Raw genomic sequence first — 19,978 nt, 5'->3', positions numbered from 1 at the left:
TAGCACACAATCAAATGAATGTCATCAGTTGACAGTTAATGTGTGTGTAATGAGTGTGGAGCATGTAGACAAGTTTGCACATGCGTTGCCATCAGAACCTCTTCTTTAAATGAAATCTGAATAGCAAACACACCGAGGGGCTGATCCGGTGGTTGTGGTGAAGGAGACAAGAGGAAGGAGGCACAGCAGGGTCCCCTTCAGCCTGCGCCTTGTAGGGCAGCAGTTTACAGACCTCAGATATAAAGAATAAGTATCCTGCCGGGCGCGGTGGCTCAAGCCTGTAATCCCAGCACTTTGGGAGGCTGAGGCGGGTGGATCACAAGGTCAAGAGATCGAGACCATCCTGGTCAACATGGTGAAACCCTGTCTCTACTAAAAATACAAAAAATTAGCTGCGCATGGTGGCACGTGCCTGTAATCCCAGCTACTCAGGAGGCTGAGGCAGGAGAATTGCCTGAACCCAGGAGGCGGAGGTTGCGGTGAGCCGAGATCACGCCATTGCACTCCAGCCTGGGTAACAAGAGCAAAACTCCGTTTCAAAAAAAAAAAAAAAAAAGAATAAGTATCCTGCTAGGCTAACCTCGGGTGAGAGAGCAATGGGCATAATCTATGGGTACATTTTATCTAATTTGTTTATTACCATTTTTGTACATTCATGTATTAATTTGGTCAGTTACTTAGATGCCACTGTGTTCCAGAAAGCATTTGAGGTCAATTACCAAGGTATATATAACAAAATAACAATCGATGGCCGGGCGCGGTGGATCACGCCTGTAATCCCAGCACTTTGGGAGGCCGAGGCGGGTGGATCACGAGGTCAAGAGATCGAGACCATCCTGGTCAACATGGTGAAACCCTGTCTCTACTAAAAATGCAAAAATTAGCTGGGCATGGTGGCGCACACCTGTAGTCCCAGCTACTTGGGAGGCTGAGGCAGGAGAATTGCTTGAACCCAGGAGGCAGAGGTTGCGACGAGCCTAGATCGCGCCATTGCACTCCAGCCTGGGTAACAAGAGCGAAACTCCGTCTCAAAAAAAAAAAAAAAAAAAATCAATCGATAACAAGGTGTTTAAGAAATCAGATGGTGTATAGTAGCTTTGCTGTAGTCCCAGCTACTCAGGAGGCTGAAGCGGGAGGATCACTTGAACGGAGGAGATTAAGACCAGGTGGGCAACATAGCAAGACGTTGTCTCTAAACAAAATTTTTTAAAATAAATAAATAATAAAATATTTAAAAAGAGTAAAGGAAACCAAGAGTTAATACACGACAAAATATAGCAGAATTGCTAAAAACAAACCAGAAATTTGTCTTACAAGCTTCCTGCCAACTGAAGCAAAGGATGAAACACAACCAGATAATAACCTCACAGTCCATCTATGTGAATGACCTTCCTAAGGGGAAGAAAAAACTTGATTTCCAGTGATCTCTAATTGTTCATGGGCTTTGCTGAATTAGGTTTTTCACACTATAACTTTTCAGTGATCTCTAATTGTTCATGGGTTTCTGAATTAGTTTTTTTGCACTATAACTTGGACATAAGTTTATGCTTCTAAGCATTTCAAGAAAATACTGTTCCTGGAAATATTCATAGATCTTTCCTACTGAAAGATAGTTGAACAGTTAATTACACTTGCCCTTCTGTTTTTAGTCTTCCGTATAAATATATAAGTAATTATACTTTCCTTTGCTAGGTTTTTTTGCTTTTGTTTTTGTTATTGTTTTTGTTTGAGACAGGGTCTTATTGTGTCGTCCAGGCTGGAGTGCAGTGGTGCAATCTTGGCTCACTGCAGCCTCCGCCTCCTGGGTTCAAGCGATTCTTCTGCCTCAGCCTCATGAGTAGCTGGGATTATACGTGTGTGCTATCACACCGAGCTAATTTTTTGTATTTTTACTAGAGTTGGGGTTTCACCATGTTGGCCAGGCTGGTCTCAAACTCCTGACTTCAACTGGATCTGCCCACCACAGCCTCCCAAAGTGCTAGGATTACAGGTGTACACCACTGCACCCAGCTGCTTTTGCTAGTTGTTGATGGCATAGTTATCAATATGGTGGAGCAGAGACATGTCATTCAAGTTTTTAGAATTATAAGCACATGTTAGGATGAAAATAAAAGTTAACAGTGACCTACAGAATAAATTTTAAGGTACTGTAAAAACAATGAAATGATAGGGTGTGATATGGCTTTATACATTTACTGAGGAAATTCTGTAACCAGTGAGGTTTTCTTTCCTTTCCTTTTTTTTTTTTTTTTCAATTATGAAACCATGGAGGTTTTAAAAATTTTTATATATTTATTTTTAATGTTTAAATGTTATTTAAAATTTTTTATCTATTTATTTACTTTGAGACTGTGTTATGAAACTTATTTTTGTATGGCTAATTTTTGTATGTTTGGTAGAGATAGGGTTTCGCCATGTTTCCCAGGCTGGTCTGGAACTCCTGGGCTCAGGCAGTCCACCCACTTGCTAGGATTACAAGCCTTGAAAACATGGAGTGTTACATATTTTATATGTATCAATTAATTGCAAACATTATTTATTTAGATCAGGTGTCCCCAAACTTTTTACACAGGGGGCCAGTTCACTGTCCCTCAGACCGTTGGAGGGCCGCCACATACTGTGCTCCTCTCACTGACCACCAGTGAAAGAGGTGCCCCTTCCTGAAGTGTGGCGGGGGGCCGGATAAATGGCCTCAGGGGGCCGCATGCGGCCCGCGGGCCATAGTTTGGGGACGCCTGGTTTAGATGTTTGAGCTGTCCAACAAAAGCGCCTTTAAATTGGCTCCTGTAAAAACAAGTTTTAAATTGTGCTAAAATACACATAAAAGTTACCATCTTAACCGTTATTTGCAACAAATTATTTTTATTGTAAATTGACAATTTATAATTGTGTAAGTTTATGGGTTACAAAGTGATGTCATAATTTGTGGATACGATGTGGAATAACAAAATCAAGCTCGTGAACATAACCATCACGTCAAGTAGTTCACATTTTTGTGATGAGAACACTTGAAATTTACTCTTAACAATTTTGAAATATATAATGTTCTATTATTAAATCTATTCACCACACTGTGCAACAGAACTCAAAGTATAAAGCATTTTCTTTCTGAGATTTTGTATCCTGACCATGTTTTGTTTTGTTTTGTTTTGTTTTGTTTTGTTTTGTTTTGTTTTTGAGACAGAGTTTCGCTCGTTACCCAGGCTGGAGTGCAATGGCGCGATCTCGGCTCACCGCAACCTCCGCCTCCTGGGTTCAGGCAATTCTCCTGCCTCAGCCTCCTGAGTAGCTGGGATTACAGGCACGCGCCACCATGCCCAGCTAAAGTTTTGTATTTTTAGTAGAGACGGGATTTCACCATGTTGACCAGGATGGTCTCTATCTCGTGACCTCGTGATCCACCCACCTCAGCCTCCCAAAGTTCTGGGATTACAGGTTTGAGCCACCACGCCCGGCTATTTTTTTTTTTTTTTTTTAAACAGAGTTTTGCTCTTGTAGTTCAGGCTGTAGTACAATGGCGTGATCTTGGCTCACTGCAACCTCTGGGGTTCAAGTGATTCTCCTGCCTCAGCCTCCTGAGTAGCTGGGATTACAGTCACCCACCACCACACCTGGCTAATTTTTTGTATTTTTAGTAGAGTCAGGGTTTCACCATGTTGGCCAGGCTGGTCTCAAACTCCTGATCTCAGGTGATCCGCCTGCCTCGGCTTCCCAAAGTGCTGGGATTACAGGTTTGAGCTACTGCAGCCTGCCTTAAAATTTTCAAGTGAGACAAAATGTCAATTTCAAAACAGCATCTAAAAAGTGAGCATAATTATTCATACTCAGTTCATGATAGAGCAAATGGGTGAATAGAAGAGTAATTCATGCTATTACATGTTTAATGAACTAGCAACAAGAGAAAATTGGTCAAAGAAAGGCAGAGGAACTTTGTCTTATAAGAATTAGACCCTGGCAACCACTCATCTACTTTCTTTTTTTTAAATTTATTTATTTATTTATTTATTTATTTATTTATTTTTTAAGACGGGGTTTCACCATGTTGGCCAGGCTGGTCTTGAACTCCCGACCTCAGGTGATCCACCTGCCTTGGCCTCCAAAGTGCTTGGATTACAGGCATGAGCCACCACGCCTGGCCCACTTATCTACTTTCTATCTCTACGCTATTCTGGACATTGCGTATAAATAGAATCCAACAATATGTGGCCTTTTATGTCTGGTTTCTTTCACGTCACATAATGTGATCAAGATTCATCCACGTTGTAGAATGTGTCAGTACTCTACTCCTTTGAATGGCTGAATAATATTCTATTGGATGGAAACACTACATTTTTCTAATCTATTCATCAGTTAAAGACATTTGATTGTTTCTACTTTTTGGCTGTTATCCATAATACTACTGAGAACACACAGTACAATTTTTTTATGTGAACATATTTTTAATTGTTTTGGATATATAACTAGGAGCAGAACTGCTGGGTCATAGAACTAGGTCAAATAACTCTATATTTAACTTTTTGAACAAGTGCCAAACTTTTCCAAAGTGGCTACACCATTTAACAATCCTACCAGCAACGTGTGAGGGTTCAGATCTCTCCACGTCCTTACGCACATGACAATAACAGACATGATATCTTATAGTATCTGTCTTTATGTCGCTCCTCAGGTCCAGAGCAGGTGCCTCTCTCATATCATCACAGGACACCCCACACGTCTGCAGTATCCTGTCTGGGGTATCTTTCGATCCCTGATCCCACTATCCTGGAATTATCTGATCAGCTACTTAAGTCCTGACCAGATTGTAAGGTCTGCAAGGTCAGGGGCTGAGTCTGTCCCATTTACAGCTCTAGTCTCAGAGTCAGAGTAGTTGGTATATAACAATACTCACTGAATACATGTTCAATAAACGAGTTACCAAAATAAAATTTTAAAAAAAAGAATTAGAACCCAAGGACTCCGTAATCATCTGGCATTCATTCGATGTTATATCTCTGGTTAGAAATGTACACAATAGGAACTCCAGGAATCTTAAGAATCTTCTTTTAAGGTCCTGGTCAACTGTGGCCACAATGTAGCACTTGTGCTGGGTCACTGTCTGTACTAAGCAGTCATCGCATAGGTTCCTTTGTGTGTGCACGTGGTAATCCTTCAAATCTTGGATCCTTGGAGATCGTTAGAGCCACTCAATACTTCTGCCCCAATTTCTCAATTTCAGCCATTATGGAATCAGTTACACAAGGGATACACTTGGCATACAGACAGTCCATCATTGACTGCACTAAGTCTGGTTTGCCGTTAATGGAAAAGTTGATGAAGTTGGTATCAACACGGATATAGTAAAGTGGCCCAGCTGTGTATTATATCAGAAAAATAAGCAGAAAGGATATTGAGGAAATTCTCTTTCCTTTAGTGTGTTGGAATCTTTCTTTTCTTCCTTTTTGGGTTTTAATCCATCCCTTTCTTTAAGCTTCTGATCTCTGAGACTAAGCATTGGCATCATGATTGAATACTTCCTGGTTTTCTTTTGCCGCTGTACGCTCAGGTCACACTCTTGTTTCTTCCAGAATTCCATCTTGGCCATTTTCAAGTGTACAGTTCAGTGCTGTAAAATACATTCACATTGGGTTTTTATATATAATATTTTTATTTGCTCTTTGTTTGTGTTTAGTGCATGTTGTAAACCTGCATAAGGCTATCAAGTAACCTGAGGAGTTATAGGCCAGATGCAGTGGCTCACAACTGTAACTCCCAGCACTTTGGGAAGCTCAGGTAGGAGGACTGCTTGAGCCCAGGAATTTGAGGCTGCAGTGAGCTCTGATGGCACCACTGCACTCTAGCCTCGGCAATAGAGCAAAACCTTGTCTTAAAATAAAAATTGGGCCGGGAGTGGCATGCCTGTATTCCTAGCACTTTGCGAGACCAAGGCAGGTGGATCATCTGAGGTCAGGAGTTCAAGACTACCTGGTCAACATGGCGAAACCCCATCTCTACTAAAATTACAAAAATTAGCTGGGCATGGTGGTGGATGCCTGTAATCTCAGCTACTCAGGAGGCTGAGGCAGTAGAATGGCTTAAACCTAGGAGAGGCGGGTTGCAGTGAGCCAAGATCATACCAATACACTCCAGTGGGCAACAAGAGCAAAACTCCATCTCAAAAAATATATAATAGGAAGTAGCTCTTAATGAAGACTTTTTATAGTTATTAATCTTTCTTTCCAGCCAGATGCCGTGGCTCACGCCTGTAATCCCAGCACTTGGCAGGCCAAGGTGGTTGGATCATGAGGTCGGGAGTTCGAGACCAGCCTGATCAAGATAGGGAAACCCTGTCTCTACTAAAAACAAATACAAAAAATAGCCAGGTGTGGTGGCCTATACCTATAATCCGGGCTACTAGGAAGGCTGCGGCAGGAGAATCACTTGAACCCGGGAGGCGGACACTGCAGTGAGCCGACATTGCACCACCGCACTCCAACCTGGACAACAGAGTGAGACTCTGTCTCAAAAAAAATCTTCCTTTCCACATATTCTTTTTTTCCCTAGCTTTATGAGGTATAGTTGACAAATATCATTGTATAAAACTAAGGTATACCAAGTTATTATGTGATAGACATCCATATTGTGAAATAATTACCACAATCAAGTTAGTTAACACGTCTGTCACCTTACCTAGTTACCATGTGTGTGTCTCTGTCATGAGAATACTTGAGATCTAATCTCCTAGCAAATTTCATGTATACATTATTATCAAATAATGTCACCATGCTACATTAGATCTCCAGAACTTACTCATCTTATAAGACAGTTTTATCCTTAGACCAGCATTTCCCCATATTCCCTACCTCTTAGCTCCTGGCACCCACCATTCTACTCTGTGAGTTCGACTTTTTTCTTTTTTTTTGAGACGGAGTCTTGCTCTGTTGCCAGGCGCCAGGCTGGAGTGCAGTGGTGCAATCTCAGCTCACTGCAACCTCTGCCTCCCTGGTTCAAGCAGTTCTCCTGCCTCAGCCTCCCGTGTAGCTGGGACTACAGGCGCACGCCACCACGCCCAGCTAATGTTTGTATTTTTAGTAGAGATGGGGTTTCACCATGTTGGCCAGGATGGTCTTGATCTCTTGACCACCCTTGTGATCCGCCTGCCTCAGCCTCCCAAAGTGCTGAGATTACAGGCATGAGCCACTGCACCCGGCCGAGTTCAACTTTTTTAGATTTGACATATAAGTAAGATTTTATAGTATTTGTCTTTCTCTGTCTGACATATTTCACTTAGCATCATGCCCTCAAGGTTTATACTTGGCTATTATGAATAATGTTGCTGCACGTAGCAGGATTTTCTTTTTGTGGCTGAATGATAGTCTGTCATGTATATGGACGCTTAGGTCCATTGAAAGTCCAAGACTCCATATCTTGGCTACTATGAATAATGCTGCAATGAACATGGGAGTACAGATACCTCTTTGAGATATTGATTTCATTTCCTTCAGATATATACCCAGAAATGGGCTTGCTGGATTATATGGCAGTTCTCTTATTAATTTGTGAGGAATCTCCATCATGTTTTCCATAATGGCCTCTACCAACAGTGTACAAAGGGTCTCTTTTGCCCATATCCTTACCAACACGTATTATATCTTGTCTTTCTGATAACAGCTATCCCAACAGGCATGAGGTCATATCTCCTTGTTGTTTTAATACTATCACATTGTTGTGCAACCGATTTCCAGCACTCTTTTCACCTTGCCAAACAATATCTACACCCACTCCTGTCCTTTGAACTTTGTTTTTAGAGAAGGGAGTCTTGCTGTGTTGCCCAGGCTGGACTCTTAAGTCCTGGATGCAAAGTTTCCTCCCACCCCAGCCTCTTGAGTAGCTGAGACTACAGGTACACAACACCATGCCTGGCTCCACATTGTTTACTTTATTTATTAATTAATCATTATTATTATTATTATTTTGAGATGGAGTCTCACCCTGTCACCCAGGTTGGAGAGCGGTGGCGTGATCTCGGCTCACTGCAACCTCTGCCTCCCGGGTTCAAGCAGTTCTCTTGCCTCAGCCTCCCAAGTAGATGGGATTACAGGCATGCACCACCATGCTTGACCCACATTGTACTTTTTAATATAACCTAAGAACAAAAGAATCTTTAATAATCCTTCACCACCCAGGCACAGTGGCTCACACCTGTAATCCAGGGCTTTGAAAGACTGAGGTGGGAGAATCACCTGAGCCCAGGAATTCAAGACCATCCTACCATAACAAACCCCATCTCTAAAATTAAAAAAAAAATTTTTTTGAATTCCCCTTACATGGTGGCAAATGTGTGTAGTCCTAGTGACTTGGGAAGCTGGGATGGGAGGATGGCTTGAGCCCAGGAGTTGGATGCTGCTGTGAGCTATGATCATGCCACTGCACTCCAGCCTGGGTAACATAACGAGACTCTGTCTCTAAAAATAGTAATTGTTTACCCCTGCTCATTTTATTTCCATAAGAAAAAGATAAGAATATATTTAGATAGAATCATTCAAATGCCTTCCAAAGCAGGTACCCAGCAGCAGCCACTGTGCCTGGCTTCCTGTGACTTTTGACATAACTCCATCAGTCTTTGATAGTTTCTTTGCTCTGTGACTCAAGTTGTCTCTGACTTATCTTGTCCCTTAGACTTGGAATCATTTATTATTCTAAGGAAAGATAAGGGTTCATATTGATTTTTAATGCAAAATTTTTCTTTCTTTCTTACATTCTTTTTTTTTTTAAGATAAGGTCTGGCTCCATCACCCAGGCTGGAGTGTAGTGGTACAGTAATAGCTCACTGCAACCTCTGCCTCCTGGGCTCAAACCATCCTCCCACCTCAGCCTCCTGAGTAGCTGAGACCACAGGTGTGCACCACCATGCCTGGCTAATTTTTGTATTTTTGGTAGAGACAGGGTTTTGCCCAGGCTAGTCTTGAACTCCTCAAGCAGTCCTCCTGCCTCAGCCTCCCAAAGTGCTGGGATTACAGGTATGAGCCACCAAGCCTGCCCTTAAAATGTTTCTTATAGGTGCCTCTTCCTTCCTATATCACTAAGGCATTTGTACCTAGGAATCCAAGCCCCAGGTGAGAAATTTATTTACAATTTTTGATAAACATATGACAAAATATTCCATCTCCAGGATAAGGATGATATTTTAAAAAGATATTCAGTCTCACTAGAAAGCAAAGATATGCAACCATAAATTTTGTCAATTCTGAGTTGTGTAAATATTAAAAATTCGAGTATAACCAGCTGGGAAAAGAGTAGAGAAAACTCTCATGCACCAATTTTGAGAAAATAAATAGATACTACCTTTGCTTGGCAAGCAGTATGGCAAATGTGTCAGAATGTAGAATATTCTTTGATCCATCATTTCCAAATCTAGGAATTTATTCTAAGGAAATAGTTAGAGATATATATGTAAAGATATAGGCACAGACCTGATGATTAAAAGGGAAACAACATAAATGATTGCTCCCAAATATACCCCTAGCTCCTAACATGCAATACGGTAGGTATCCAACAAATATTTCTTAGGTGAACTAATAAATGAATAGCCAGCTACAAGATGTTGGTTACATAATGCAGGTGCATCTGTAAAATATAATACTTTGCAATCACAGGCTGGACACTGTGGCTCATCCCAACACTTTGAGAGGTCAAGGCAGGAGGATCGCCTAAGCCCAGGAATTCAAAACCAGCATGAGCAACATAATGAGACCCCATTGCTACAAAAACATTAAAAATTAGCTGGGCATGGTCGTTCAGGGCTATGGTCCCAGCTACTCAGGGGGCTGAGGTGGGAGTACAGTGAGAGCTGTGATCACACCACTGCCCTCCGGGGTGGGTGAGAGAGTATTTCAAAAAATAATAATACTTTGCAGTCATTTAAAAATGATGAAGTAAGGCCGGGCATGGTGGCTCACACCTGTAATCCCAGCACTTGGGAGGCCAAGGCAAGTGGATCACAAGGTCAGGAGTTTGAGACCAGCCTGATTAACATGGTGAAACCTCGTCTCTACTAAAAAAAAAAAAAAATTAGCTGGGCATGGTGGCACACGCCTACAATCCCAGCTACTCAGGAGGCTGAGGCAGGAGAACTGCCTGAACCCAGGAGGGGTAGGTTGCAGTGAGCCAAGATCGTGCCACTGTACTCCAGCCTGGGCAACAGAGTGAGACTTTGTCTCAAAAACAAAAAACAAAACAAAACAAAAAAAACGATGAAGTAGATTTACATTTAACGACTGTGGTAGGCAGAATAATGGTCCCCCAGATATGTCCATATACAAATCCCCGGAACCTGAAAATACATGCAACTACATGGCAAAGAGAAATTAAGATTGTAGACAGGACTCAAGTTGCTAATAAACTGGCCTTAAAATATGGTGCTTTTCCTGGATTATCCAGGTGGTCATGTAAATTTTAAGGACAGAGATCCTTAAAAGCAGAAGAGGGAGAACCAAAGAGATGGCAGCATGAGAATGACTTAGCTGAAGCTGCTGGCTTTGAAGATGGAGGAAGAAAGCCATGAACCAAGCGATGCAGACTTCCTCTAGAAGCTGAAAGTGGAAGGAAATGGATTCTCCCCTGGAGTTTCCAGAAAGGAATGCAGTCTTGCTAACAGTTTCACTTTAGCTCAGTTAGACCCATTTTCAGACTTCTGACCTATAGAACTGTAAGATAAATTTGTGTTGTTTTAAGCCACTTAGTTTTTGATAACTTGTCACAGCAACAATAGGAAACTAGCAATGCTAAAGAAACGTTTATAACACATATTGATAAGTCTTAAAAGTAGGTTACAAAATAACTGTGTTGTTTTTATAGTTTGGATGTATCCTCCAAAACTCATATGCTGGAAACTTAATCTCTACTGCAACAGTGTTGAAAGGTAGGGTCTTTTGGGAGGTGTGTAGGTCATGAGGGTTCAGCCCCCATGAATGGATTAATGCCACTATGAAGAAGGCTTTTGGGAGTGAGTTTGCTCTCTTTCCCTTCTGCCTTCCTTCATGGGAGAAGTCAGCAAGAAATCACTCAGATGCTGGTGCCTTGATTTTGGTGTTCCCAACCTTCAGAACTGTGAGATAACTTTCTGTTGCCGGGCACAGTGGCACATGCTTGTAGTCCCAGCTACTTGGGAGGCTGAAGTGGGAGAATCACTTGAGCCCAGGAGTTCTGGGCTGCAGTGCGCTATGCCGATCAGGTGTCCGCACTAAGTTCGGCATCAAGGAGGTTGCCTAAGGAGGGGGTGAACCAGCCCAGGTCGGAAACGGAGCAGGTCAAAACTCCTGTGCTGATCAGTAGTGGGATCGCGCCTGTGAATAGCCATTGCACTCCAGCCTGGGCAACATAGGAGACCCCATCTCTTACAAAAATAATAATAAAAATAACTTTCTGTTAATTATAAATTACCCAGTTACAGGTATTCTGTTATAGCAGAACAAAATGGACTAAGACACATGTGATTTTGTTTGTACATATATATTTGTCTGAATATGCAGAGAGACTTCAAGAAGGATGCTCATGAAAATTTAAATTTAGGCCCTTATACATCTAAGAGTAGCTGAAGAAAAAATATTTTCTTCTTGTATAACCAAAAGACTGGAAGTAGGTGATTACTGGCATAGGTTCAGTGGAAGAAGAAATGACCACCCAATGGTCTTGGGGACCCAGCGAACCTACAGTAATATGGACTTCAGCCAGGAATGCATTTATTACCCTGTCTGCCAACTCCAACAAAGGGGACCAGGATGGCATTTTGGTTCTCGGTGTATAAATGTTAACTAAACTCCGGTGTCTCATAATCCTCAAAATAGCTGAGTATTCTCTACTGTACTGTCCCTGAGCAAATGGCAGTAGGTCCTTTAGGGAAAGGACTGAGGATATCATTAAGGTACATGTATATGGTAGTCATTACATGACTGTATATATTTGTCAGCACTTACAGAACTGTACATTTAAAATAGGTGGGGTTTTTGGTATAATAAAGTTATTTTTGAGGGAGTGGACCAAGGGTTGAGAAATTACTATTGGGTATAATATTTACTATTCAGGTGATGGGTACATTAAAAGCCCAGACGTCACCACTATGCAATATATGCATATAAGAAACCTGGACTTGAAATTCAAAGGATCATAGAGGCTACTGTGAGCAACAATAAGCCAATAAATTTGAAAACCTAGAAGAAATGGATAAATGCCTAGACACATACAACCTACCAAAATTGAACCATGAAGAAATCCAAAACCTAAACAGACCAATAAAAAGTAACAATCAAAGCCATAATAAAAAGTCTATCAAAGAAAAGCCCAGGACCCAATGGCTTCACCGCTGAATTTTACCAAACGTTTAAAGAAGAACTAATACCAGTCCTATTCAAACTATTTCGAAAAAGAGAGGAAGAGGGAATATTTCTAAACTCATTCTATGAGGCCAGGATTACCCTGATACCAAAGCCAGGCAAAGATACATCAAGAAAATAAAATTACAGGCCAGCATCTCTGATGAATATATATGCAATATTCCTCAACAAAATACCAGCAAACAAAATTTAACAACACATTAAAAAGATCATTCATCATGGCCAAGTGGGATTTATCCCAGGAATGCAAGGATAATTCAATATATGCAAATCAATCAATGGGCTACATCATATCAACAGAATGACGGACAATAACCATGTGACCACTTCAACTGATGCTAAAAAGCATTCCATAAAATTCAATATCCCTTCATGATTAAAAACAAAAAAACCCTCAACTGGATATAGAAGGATCATACCTCAACACAATAAAAGTCATAAATGATAGATCCACAGCTAGTATCATACTGAATGGGGAAAATGAAAAGCCTTTCCTCTAAGATCTAGATCAAGACAAGCATGCTCACTTTCACCACTGTTTTTCGACATAGTACTGGAATTCCTAGCTAGAACAATCAGACAAGAGAAGAAATAAAGGGCATCCAAAGTAGAAAGGAATAAAATCTATCAAGCTCCACCAAAAAAATCTATTAGAACTCGGCCGGGTGCGGTGGCTCATGCCTGTAATCCTAGCACTTTGGGAGGCCGAGGCGGGTGGATCATGAGGTCAAGAGATTGAGACCATCCTGGTCAACATGGTGAAACCCCGTCACCACTAAAAATACAAAAAATTAGCTGGGCATGGTGGCGGGTGCCTGTAATCCCAGCTACTCAGGAGGCTGAGGCAGGAGAATTGCCTGAACCCGGGAGGCGGAGGTTGCGGTGAGCTGAGATCGTGCCATTGCACTCCAGCCTGGGTAACAAAAGTGAAACTCCATCTCAAATAATAATAATAATAGTAATAATCTATTAGAACTCAAATTCAATGAAGTTGCACCAGTACCATTTCTATATGCCAACAGCAAACAATCCGAAAATGAAATTAAAAATGTAATTACATTTACAATAGCTTACAAATAAAATAAAATACCTAGGACTTAACCAAAATAGTGAAATATCTCTACAATAAAAACTGTAAAATATCAATGCAAGAAATTGAAGAGGACACACACAAAAATGAAAAGATATGCCATGTTCATGGGTTGGAAGAATCAATATTGTTAAAATGTCCATACTACCCAAAGCAATCTACAAATTAATGCAATCCCTATCAAAATACCAATATCAAAATACAAAATGACATTCTGTACAGAAATAGAAAAAACATTAAATTTATGTGGAACTACAAGAGACCCAGAATGGCCAAAGCTATCGAGAGAAAAGAACAAAACTGTAGGAATCACAGTACCTGACTTCTAAATATACCCCAGAGCTATAGTAACCCAAACAGCATGGTACTGGTATAAAAACAGACATGTAGACCAATGGAGCACAATAGAGAACCCAGAAATAAATCCATACGTCTACAGTGAACTCATTTTTTGACAAAGTTGCCGAGAGCATATGTTGGGAAAAAGATAGTCTCTTGTAATAAATGGTGCTGGATAAACTGGATATCCATATGCAGAAGAATGAAACTAGACTCCCATCTCTCACCCTATACAAAAATAAAATACAATGGATTAAAGCTTTAAATCTAAGATCTCAAACAAGGAAACTATTACAAGAAAACACTGGGGAAACTCTCCAGGACGTTGGTGTGGGCAAAGGTTTCTTGACTAATACCCCACAAGCACAGGGAACTGAAGCAAAAATGGACAAATGGGGTCATGTCAAGTGAAAAAAGCTTCTGCACAGCAAAGGAAACAACCAACAAAGTGAAGTGACAACCCACAGAATGGAGAAAATATTTACCAACTATCCATCTGACAAGGGATTAATAACTATAATATAGATGGAGCTCAAACAACTCAATAGGAAAAAAAAGTAACAATCTAATTTGAAATTGAGCAAAAGATCTGAATAGACATTTCTTAAAAGAAAACATAAAAATGACAAATGGGTATAAGAAAAGGTGCTCAGGCTGGGCGCGGTGGCTCACGCCTGTAGTCCCAGTACTTTGGGAGGCCGAGGCAGGTGGATCACAAGGTCAAGAGATCGAGACCATCCTGGCCAACATGGCGAAACCCCTGTCTCTACTAAAAATACAAAAAATTAGCCAGGCATGGTGACACATGCCTGTAATCCCAGCTACTTGGGTGGCTGAGACAGGAGAATCGCTTGAACCCAGGAGGAGGAGGTTGCGGTGAGCCAAGATTGCGCCATTGCACTCCAACCTGGGCAACAAAAGCAAAACTGCATCTCAAAAAAAAAAAAGAAGAAAGAAAGAAAGAAAAGGTGCTCAACATCATTGATCATTAGAGAAATGCAAATTAAAATTACAGTGAGATATCATCAGACCCCAGTTAAAGTGGCTTTTATGCAAAAGACAGGCAATAACAAATGCTGGTGAGGATGTGGAGAAAAGGGACCCTCGTATACTGTTGGTGGGAAGTAAATTAGCACAACCACTATGGAAAATAGTTTGAAAGTTCCTCAAAAAACTAAAAACAGGATGACCATATGAGCTAGCAATCTCACTGCTAGGTAGTATATGCCCAAAAGAAAGGAAATCAGTTTATCAAAGAGACACCTGCACACTCGGGTTTATTGTAGCACTATTTACAATAGCTGAAACTTGAAGGCAGCCTAAGTGTCCATCAACAGACAAATGGGTAAAGAGAATGTGGTACATATGCACAACAGACAATTTAGCCATAAAACGAATGAGATCCTGTCATTTGCAACAGCACGGATGGAACTGGAGGTCATTATGTTAAGTGAAATAAGCCAGGCACAGGAAGACAAACTTCACATGTTCTCATTTATTTGTAGGAGCTAGACGTTAAAACATTTGGACGCATGGAGATAGAGAGTAGAATGATGGGTTACTAGAGGCTGGAAAGGATATGGGTGGGGCACGCGGTGGGGATGGTTAATAGGTACAAAACAACAGTTAGAAAGAATGATTGGTGGTTGATAGCACAACAGATACTAAAAATAAAAATAGGCACAGCGTTGCAGGGCTGTCGTTCTAGCTACTCAGGAGACTGAGACAGGAGGATCCCTTGAGCCCTAGAGTTCAAGGTGGCAGTGAACTGTGATTGTGCCACTGCACTCCAGCCTGGGCAACAGAGCAAGACCCTGTCTCAAAAAATAAATAAGTAATAATAATTTAATTATACATTTAAAAATAACAAAAACAATATAATTGTTTGTAACACGAAGGATAAATGGCCAATGGATACCCCCATTTACCCTGATGTGATTACACATTGCATCCCAGTGTATAAGATGTCAAAATATCTCGTGTGCCCCATAATATATATACCTACTATATACCCACAAAAATTTAAAAATTATTTTAAAAACCCCTGTACTTATACTCCCTAAATATATAAGAAAAAAAATTAAACTGCAAAGCTGTTTTTTAAACCCCAGGTTTATTTTTCCCAGTCTCAGTAGTGCTCACTCTCCATGGTCACAACTATGATTCAGAGACTAGAATTAGATCCTGGGCATCATTCCACAGGGTCAATGGAACTGAAAAAGAAAATTATAGGAACACCAGAGACAAAGAGAACTCAATCATGGAGGGAGGTGGGCACAAGTTGCAAACAATCAAAAATCACATCGGGTTTTTTTTTTTGGTTTTTTTTTTTTTTTTTGAGATGGAATTTCGCTCTTGTTGCCCAGGCTGGAGTGCGATGGCACAATCTCGGCTCACTGTGACCTCCACCTCCCAGGTTCAAGCGATTCTCCTGCCTCAGCTTCCTGAGTAGCTGGGACTACATGGGTGTGCCAACACGCTCAGCTAATTTTTTTGTTTTTAACAGAGATGAGGTTTTACCACATTGGCCAGAATGGTCACGATCTCCTGACCTTGTGATCCCCCTGTCTGAGCCTCCCAAAGTGCTGGGACTACAGGCGCAAGCCATCGTGCCCGGCCAACATCGGACCTCTTAGTAGCAACTCTGGATACTAAAATAATGATGCAATTCCTTAAGAATCCTGAGGAAAATATATTTCCAACTAGAAACTGTCATTCAAATATGTAGTAGAACAAATATCTTTTCAGACATGTATATAATATAAAATTATTTTTCGATTAATGTACTCCATCAAAAATTTGAGAACAAAATCGGAAAAAAGACATGGCATATAAGAAACAGGGGCTCCAGCTTAAAAGAGAGATGAAGGGAATGCCTGGACTGATGGTGGGGACATATTTCAAGACAGGTCAGGAGCAGGTCAGAAGGTTCCAAGATAGGCTCAAACAAGATTAAACATACAAATACCTCAGTATCAACATATCAATAACATGTTTACTACCATTGTGAGAGTGTGGAGATGAGTTATATAGAAAACTAAGCAAATGAGAAGGTGTACAAGAAAGGAAAAGTATTCATAACATACTTCATGGATCAGCCATAAAAAAGCATTTATTTGGTCCTAAAACTGTAAGCACTGAACACAGACTCAACCAAAAATTGATCCAACTGTATTAGGAGGATGGGGAGATAGGAAGTATCCACACGTCGGGGGTATGTGTGTGTGAGAGAGTGTGTGGGCACCAAATCCTCATATTTCATTGCAATATGATAGATGCAGTGCATTTAGACTAAAACTCTTGTGTTCAGTTCTGAGAAAAAGAGGAAGCTGAGCAAAGCGAAGAATCACACAGACAAGACGTATTTGTAGGAAGCACTTTGCCCTGCAGCAGAGACGACATTGTTGTGGACAGCTCCACAGCTGCTTATCAAATAAGTTAGAGAAGAGTAAATGCAAAACTCGGGGTCAGATAAATGCCTGCTAAATAGGTGGGTACATGGCTTTGGGGTTTCTCTACATGTATATTCATCAAAATAGCTGGTCCAGGAAAACTCATCTTCCTCAAGGATGAGCAACCACACAGACAACGTAGCTGAGAGTCTATAGAAAATTAACAGAAGAGGTAATAAAAAAAATCAAATGGTGGACAGAGAATATCAATAGAAAATAGACAACTAAGATCGGGTGCGGTGGCTCACGCCTGTAATCCCAGCACTTTGGGAGGCCAAGGTGGGTGGATCACGAGGTCAGGAGTACAAGACTGGCCTGATCAAGGTGGCAAAACCCCATCTCTACTAAAAATACAAAAATTAGCCAGTTGCAGTGGAAGGCACCTGTAGTCCCAGCTACTCGGGGGGCTGAGGCAGGAGAATCGCTTGAACCCGGGTGGCAGAGGTTGCAGTGAGCCGAGATTGTGCCACTGCACTCCAGCCTGGGCAACAGAGTGAGAGTTTGTCTCAAAAAAAAAAAAAAAATTACTAGAATATTCACTTATAAGAAAGCTATCACCAAATATTTTACTCTGACAGTGTATTAGTCTGTTCTCACACTGCTATAAAGAAATACTTGAGACTGGGTAATTTATAAAGAAAAGAGGTTTGATTGGCTCACGGTTCTGCAGGCTATGGAGGAAGTGTGGCAGCATCTGCTGGATTCCTGGGGAACCCTCAGGGAACTTACAATTGTGGTGGAAGGCAAAGGAGGAAGGGGAAGCAGCCTCATCTTATCTGGCCAGAGCAGGAGGAAGAGAAGGAGGGGAGGGGGCACACACGTTTGACCAACCAGATCTTGTGACAACTCACTCACCACATAGTACCAAGTCGGGGATGATGCTAAGCCATTCATGGGAACTCTGCCTCCATGATCCCGTCACCTCCCTTCATGCCCTACCTCTAGCATTAGGGATTATATTTCAACATGAGATTTGGCTGGGGACACAGATCCAAACCATATCGAACAGAAAGGTAGAAAGTAGTGTTAGTACATTGGTATTAGGTTGGTGCAAAAGAAATTGCTGTTTTTGCCATTACTTTCAATGACAAAAACCGCAATTACTTTTGCACTGACTTGATAGCTTTCAGCTCTCACTTAAAGGTGATAAATAGTAGGTCTGAGTGAATTTTGCAATACCAAGTTAAACACAAAATATAGAAAAAAACCCGACTAATTTCATCATTGACTTATTATATACTATTGAATATTATTAGTATAAGTATGAAATGATAGACACATTTCTAAAAATTGAAGGTTAAAGGCATAGAGCAAGACCTTGTCTCAAAAAATAATAATTTAATTGTGTATTTTAAAATAACAAAAAGAACATAATTGGATTCTTTGTAACATGACAGATAAATGCTAGAACAAAAATATAAACCTTCCAAATTATCGGAAGTAGCATACACAAAACAGAGCAAATGGAAAAGCTCATGGTGGATTTTTTTTAAGGTTTAAAGGAGAGAGAATGACATAATGTGATAGATCTATGCTCAAACATACCTCTAGGGTCAAAAATGCAAATAGGCTCAACTCACCTATTAAAAGAAAAAGATTGGCAGATTGGATCACAAAGCAAAATCTAACTCTGTGCTGTTACTTCTGCTCAGAACAAAGTGATGCATAAATGTTGATAATAAAAAGATGGGCACTAGTACAGTTAGGCAAATGCAAATAAAAAGAGAGCAGATGTCACAATCAAACAAGGTTGAATCCGGGTCAAAATCATTAAGCAAGTCAAAGAAACACACTTTGAATGATAAAGGATCCATTTCCCAATGAATATATAACAGTTATGAATATGCAGCAAAGAAAATGGCAACAATACTCAAAAATGAAAATGATAAGAGTCACAAAGACAGTAGTAACAGAAGATTACAGGTCATGACAGTTGACATGAAGAAAGGAATAAAACTTATAGGCAATCTAAATATCACAAATAATAAAGATTAGATTGTAAATATAGATTTGTTTATGCCTTAAAGAATAGAATCCATACCATGTTCAATATAACTGGGTGTACCTTAGGTCACAAAGAGAAGAACACTAAACGCTTACACAGGTACTTACTGTGCCCCTGCCATCCTTCTAAGCGGTTCATGAATGTTAACTCGCTTAATTCCAACAACTTTCGTAAGTACATATATTATGATTCCCATTTTGCACATGGGGAGACTAAGGCACAGAATGCTTACATCACTTGTGCCAAGATCGCAGAGCTCATGCCAGTGAGCAGCAGAGCTGGCATTTAACCCAGGTAGTTTAACTTCCAATCTGTGCTCTTAACCACTAGGCCAGAGACTTTTGTCAATAAAGTCTCAAAAGTAGAACCACTGCAGATAGTTTCTCATCACAATGCCCTAAAAGCAGAAGTTAATAGTAAAAACCGGCCAGGCACGGTGGCTCAAGCCTGTAATCCCAGCACTTTGGGAGGCCGAGGCGGGTGGATCACGAGGTCAATAGATCGAGACCATCCTGGTCAACATGGTGAAAACCCGTCTCTACTAAAAATACAAAAAATTAGCTGGGCATGGTGGTGCGTGCCTGTAATCCCGGCTACTCAGGAGGCTGAGGCAGGAGAATTGCCTGAACCCGGGAGGCGGAGGTTGCAGTGAGCCGAGATCGCACCATTGCACTCCAGCCTGGGTAACGAGTGAAATTCTGTCTCAAAAAAAAAAAAAAAAAAA

General features: G+C 40.8%; 1 pseudogene; it reads right to left on the bottom strand.

Moving 5' to 3' along the window:
* Positions 1–4,940: 4,940 nt before the first annotated feature.
* LOC101048968 (rRNA-processing protein FCF1 homolog pseudogene) lies at positions 4,941–5,571 on the bottom strand (annotated as a pseudogene).
* Between the last annotated feature and the right edge of the window lie 14,407 nt (positions 5,572–19,978).

The sequence above is a fragment of the Saimiri boliviensis genome, chromosome 10 (assembly GCF_048565385.1).
Source record: "Saimiri boliviensis isolate mSaiBol1 chromosome 10, mSaiBol1.pri, whole genome shotgun sequence".
Taxonomy (NCBI): Eukaryota; Metazoa; Chordata; class Mammalia; order Primates; family Cebidae; genus Saimiri; species Saimiri boliviensis.
Note: the sequence above shows the minus strand (reverse complement) of the source record. Positions and strands in the feature narration are given on the sequence as shown.